Raw genomic sequence first — 5,962 nt, 5'->3', positions numbered from 1 at the left:
CGAGGTCTAACTCCCACGCCAGGCCCCTACCCACTGCGCGCACGGCCCCCGCATGCGTCCGCACCGTGGGGAAGGCGGAGCTCTCTCCAGAACCGCAAAAATGAGTCCGCTTGACACCGAGGTCGTGAATGGAATCAGTAGTTTTCTTCTGACATTTCCCAGCTTGGAAACGTTGAGGCAGACCCTTCGCAGATGGGTAAACAGCTGAACTCTCAGAAGTTATATTTGACTTTGCATAATAAATGTAAATGTGTCTCAAGTTTCCACAGACTGCCTATCAGAGTTAAATTTTTTAATGTTAATACTTCGGGGGCAAGGATGGTGTTGAAGTCATTCTGAACCTGACTCGTGATATAGCACAAGTGCAGGCGTGTCCAGAGCCTCGGATTTCAGGGAGGGGTGTACGGACGTTCGGTGGGAAGGCGAGCTGGCCTCCGAGCAAACCTGCATGACCCAGCCGCCGTGTGCGGCAGGCGCGGGGAGCTGTCGTCTGCGCTGACTTCCCCGAAGGGGCTCGGTTTGGGAAACGGCAGAGCAGCTTCTCCTGCCCAGAATCGGTGCTGACGGGTCCAGTTCTGTTTCCACGTAACAGTTGCCCAAATTATGTTCATCAGGAACACTTTCTATTTATAATGTGCTTTTAAAAATAGTGTATTCTTTCCTGTAGAAACTCTCTGATGGTGGATGTCCACGTGGAAAGAAAATAATAGGGATTGGGTCAAAAAGAGAAGCCCTGCCCTGACCGGTTTGGCTCAGTGGTTAGAGCGTCGGCCTGCGGTCCTGAGAGACCCGGGTTCGGTTCCCGCTAAGGGCGCGTACCTCAGTCGCAGTTTGTCCCCAGCCCCGGTTGGGTCGTGCAGGTGGCAGCCACTCGATGTGTCCCTTTCATATCCATGTTTCTCTCTCTCTCCCTCCCACTCTATCTGAACAAAAAATGGAAAAATGTCCTCGGGAGAGGATTAAAAAAAAAACCCAAACAAACAAAAAGAGAAGCCCTGGCTGGTTTTGCTCAGTGGTTAGAGCGTTGGCCTGTGGAGCAAGGAGTCACAGGTTCAATTCCAGTCAGGGGCACAAGATTCTGGTCAGGGGCAGGTACCTCATTTTCGGTTATCCTCGGCCCTGGTCGGGGTGGTAACCAGGTGATGTGCATCTCTCACAGCGGATGTTTCTCTCTTTCTCTTTCTCTCTCTCTCTCTCCCCCCCTCCCTCCCACTCTATCTGAAGATAAACAGAAAAATATCCCCAGTTGGAGATTTAAAAAAAAAGAGAGAGAGAGAAAGACAGAAAGGAACTTGTGAAATTTTAATTCTTCTCTTTATTTTTACATGAAATTGAGCCGTTTTCCTGGGGAAATTTCAATGCAGCAAGTCTTCTTTAACACAGCGCACAGGCCCCCGAGAAGGAAAGCGTTAGCACTGTCGGAGGCTCTGTGGTGCGTCACCACGCAGGTTTCCATCGGACGGGGTTGGGGAGCCGAGGCCAAGGTGACCGAGGTTGTTTTTGACAGTGCTCCTGCCCGTGCCTTCTGATTAAGACATCACACAGGCTCCTTCCCAGAGGCTGACGTTTATGCTCCATAGCCACCGAAAAGGGGGAGGATGAGTGACTGGGAGTATTTTTATTTCAAATGATTACTAAAAGGACAAGAATTCATCAAATTTTGATCTAGACAAGACCTTCAAGAAGTGCTCAAATCCACCTCCATAATCTTGTGTTTGAAATCCCTGTCAGGAAACTGACAGCTCAATGTAGAGATTAATCACCATGAATGTCCATGGCTCCTAAGAGAAAGAAAAGGCTGCATCTAGCAACATTGCCACCAGATTAAAAACGTTTCTCTCCTAACACCGCCTCAAGAAACCTAATCGTGTTTACGCAAATTCTTGCTTTTCAGCTTTTCCCTAGGCAGAAAAATTGCCCTTCACAAATAAGGACAATCAAGGTAGTAATAATGTGGATTAATTTACAAACACTTTCGGTTGGTTTACCCACTATAATTTCAATCTCTTTGTATAAATATGTACAAATATATTTACATGGATTGGTACAGTAACTAATCCTATTTACTTTTGGAAGTACCTCCTTGATCTCTTGCCACAGAGAACTAGCCGCTTTTAATTTTAATATCTAAGGGATACATGGACCCTTTTGTTCTCAGACTCCAAAAACTGCTCCCCAAACCAGAAGATATTTCCTTTAGAGGAAGGAAATAGCGCCCCCTAGTGAAATAATGTTTCCTAACATTCCCTCAACACTGACGTTCCATTTCAGTTTTTCTTGCTGGAGAGTGTCTAAGACCAGCATTGTTGCCATTGCATTTTAGAGGCTGAGGCCCAGTGCCTAGGGCCTGGGAGCTTTTCAAGGGCCAATAAAATTGAAAGCTGAGAAAAATCTACTGGCTCCAATTTTTTTTAATTCAGAAACTAAAATTAGTAAATTTGATTAAATATTTGCAAAGTGTGACCTGTTAACTAGTCACAGGCAATTCAACATTTAAGTAGTTATAGATAAATTACATTTAATGAGGATTCATTTTAATATTTTCTATGATGAGAGACAGGGCCCCTTAAAATAAGAATAAAAGCCTATTTTCCAGAATTGGCTTATCTTAACGACTTTGTGACCATTAACACGGTCCAACTATGTTTTGACATTACTCTTTAAAGACATTAAAAATGATACTTTATATATGCAAGGTTCCCCATAAAAGTTTACACATAGTCCCATTAAATTCATTTAATCTTTTTTATATTGATTTTAGAGAGAGAGAGAGGGAGAGAAACATCAATTTGTTGTTTCACATATTTATGGATTCATTGGTTGATTCCTGTGTGTACCCTGACCAGAGATGCTCTAACTGAGCTACCCGACCAGGGCCTCACCTCATTTAATTTTTATTAAATTTACAATAATAAATTTTAAAAGGATGAATTAAATTTTTGGATGAGTTGGATTTTTTTTTTTTTTTTTTTTTTGCCAAAGTACAAAATATTACAAATTCTGAAGAAAAAGAATGTCAGAACCAAAATAGATTAACAAGCACAGTTCAAATGAAAGCAAACTTCTAATTTGAAATGGCAAATGTGGATTTGGACGGGAGACAATACGTAGCCTGTGGCTCCAGAGTCAAATACTCTGAATAAGAGCTGTGTGACCCGGGACAAATTACTGAACCTCTCTATGCATCAGTATCCTCAACTGTAAAATGGGGACATAAGAATATTTATCTCACAGGGTTGTTTTGATGTTTAAATCAGTGTGTGTGTGTGTGTGTGTGTGTGTGTGTATAACACTCAGACTAGTGCTTGGCACATAGCAAGAGTTCATTAAATACTAGCAATTATCATTCAATAAAATCATATCAATTTTTGATTCTCAGAAATAGAGCAATTTAAGATTTTGGATAAATCAACTCTCACCAAAACAATCGAAAACATCCACAAAAATGATCACTCATCTTTTATTTTGAGATCTTTTACATATTTGGAAATAATTTCAAACTTAGGAAAAGTTGTAAAAATCAAAATAGTACAAAGAACACTCAGGTACCCTTTTACAGATTTGCTTAATGTTAACATATTATTCATCTGCTTTATCATTTGCACTGCAGACCACTTCAAATCTGTGTCCCTACCTCTTATTCCTAATTTATGATGTATTTACCTCCTATTTCTGACTAACAAATTACCACAAGTTTGGTGGCTTAAAAACCACCTATTTATAAGATCAAAGATGTATAGGTCAGAAGGGTGGGCACAGCATGACTGAGTTCTCTGCTCAGCGCTTACAAGGCTGAAAATGAAGATATGAGCCAGGCTGAGCTCCTCTCTGGGACTCCTTTCTTGGTTGCTGGCCAAATTCACTTCTTTGCAGCCATAAGACTGAGGTCTCCATGTCCTTGGTGGTTGTCAAATGTGGGCCATTCTCAGCTCCTACAGGTCACCCATTTTCCTTGGAACATGGCTCTGTCCATTTCCAAAGCCAGCAATGAGAAATGTCCCTAAGCTTTGAATCTGCCTCCCAAGGAAGAGCCCCAATTCCTTTTGAGGGCCCACCTGAATAGACCAGGCTCATCCAGGATAATCTATTCTCTTTCTTTAAATAAAAAAAAAAAAATTATTGATTGGTTTGAGAGAGAGAGAGGAAGAGAGGGAGAGCAAGGGAGAAAGAGAGAGAAACACCAATTTGTTGTTCTACTTATTTATGCATTCATTAGTCACTCTCTTAGGTACCCTGACCAGGCATCAAACCCACAACCTGGGAGTATCAGGATGATGCTCTAACTAAGCTACCCAGCCAGGGCTATTCTCTGTCTTAATGTTAACTAATTTGGGACTATAATATCTGCAAAATCCCTTCACAGCAGCACATAGACCAGTGTTTGAATAACTGGGAAGAAGGTATTTGGGGACCATCTCAGAATTCCACCTTCCACATATGAGACACTTTGTTTCTATGTACTAGCTTGCTGGGAATAGCAAAATACCACCGAGTGACTTAAACAACAGACATTTAATTTTCTCACAGTCCTGGAGACTAGAAGTCCAAGATCAAGGTATCAGCAGGTTTGGTTTTTCCTGAGGTCCTTCTCCTCATCTGGCAGATGGCCACCTTCTCACTGTGTCCTCACATGGCCCTTTTCTCTGTGCATACACATCCCTGGTCTCTGTCTCTGTCTCTGTCTCTCTCTTCTTAGTAGGACACCAGTCATATTGGATTAGAGCTTCAGAGTATAAATTTGGGGGGAGGGGGGCATAATTCAGTCCATAACAGTGTAATTACAAAACTAAGAGCTCATATTTTAGCTGCTAGGCAGGTACTGTGCTAAATGTTTTTGGGGGCTATCTCATTTAACTTAAATCATTACATTGTGTACTATTATATGAGTCCAGCTTTATCAAAATGTTTACTGTTCTTGATTAGAAACTCTGCAAGGTTTTTATTGTTCTGATTCTTAGAGTGATGTGTCTCTAGCATGTGTTTCCCCTGCTCCATTTTGACTGCAGTTTTCATTCACCAATTAGGTTTTATTGATCATCTATGAGCTTGGTACAAAGACACAAAGATCAGTAATCAAAATTCCTGCTCTCAGAGAGGAAGCTGTGTTTCCATTACATTTTGAAATATCTTGCATTTAAAAACCAATGACATTTATAGAATTATCCTGCACGTTTAAGTTCTTATGAAAACTGAGGCACTGGAAATTAAAATGGGGATTTCCAGAAAGAGGAAATTCCCGTGAATATTTGGTTTTCTTCAGTTGCCGCAACCCTAACTGTGCAGTGACATTCTTTTCTATGTGGTTTTAGCTCAGTGTCTATGATTGGGGAAAAGCCACCTGGGATATGGAGGTGAGAAATAGTCATCACATAAAAGTACTATATCTGACTTGGTAAGGTGCCACAAATTCCACTGGCTCTGCTCAAGAGATTAAAAAAGAAAACTTAAAAAAAGAGAGAGCGCGAGAAATCCTTTATTTTCTCACTGTCCAATCCGTTCACTTTTTATGCTACTAACACGGAGACTTCTCCCTCAGGAGGCAAAAGCATCTGCAGGCACTGAAGGAAATCCCCCCAGATTTGTAGGCCTAGTTGCTTCTCAGCTGTGGGCTGAGTGAGTTTATGGTACCCTGGCAGGGACCCTCATCCAAGCTCCAGCCCCAGCCCCAGCCCCTGCCCCTGCCCCTGCCCCTGCCCCTGCCCTCTTCTCTTCCTCGTGGCCGTGGGCCCTGTGCACGTTCTGCCATCCCTCCCTGGCTCATCATTCATTCACTAGAGCCCAGCGCAGGAGCGTGGACTGGGCGGGGGCTGAGTCCCGGCCCCACCCACATCCGCGTGCACCTGCGGGGCTTATAAATGGTTTGTGAGCACCACGCACCTAGTCGAACTCCGCAGCAGCTCGACCCGCCCGGGTGCTTCTCCGCATCGGTTCCCAACCCCACCAAAGAGTGGGACCTCTGTGC

Source organism: Molossus molossus, unplaced genomic scaffold (genome assembly GCF_014108415.1).
Source record: "Molossus molossus isolate mMolMol1 unplaced genomic scaffold, mMolMol1.p scaffold_m16_p_1, whole genome shotgun sequence".
NCBI lineage: Eukaryota > Metazoa > Chordata > Mammalia > Chiroptera > Molossidae > Molossus > Molossus molossus.
This window is presented reverse-complemented; position numbering follows the sequence as displayed.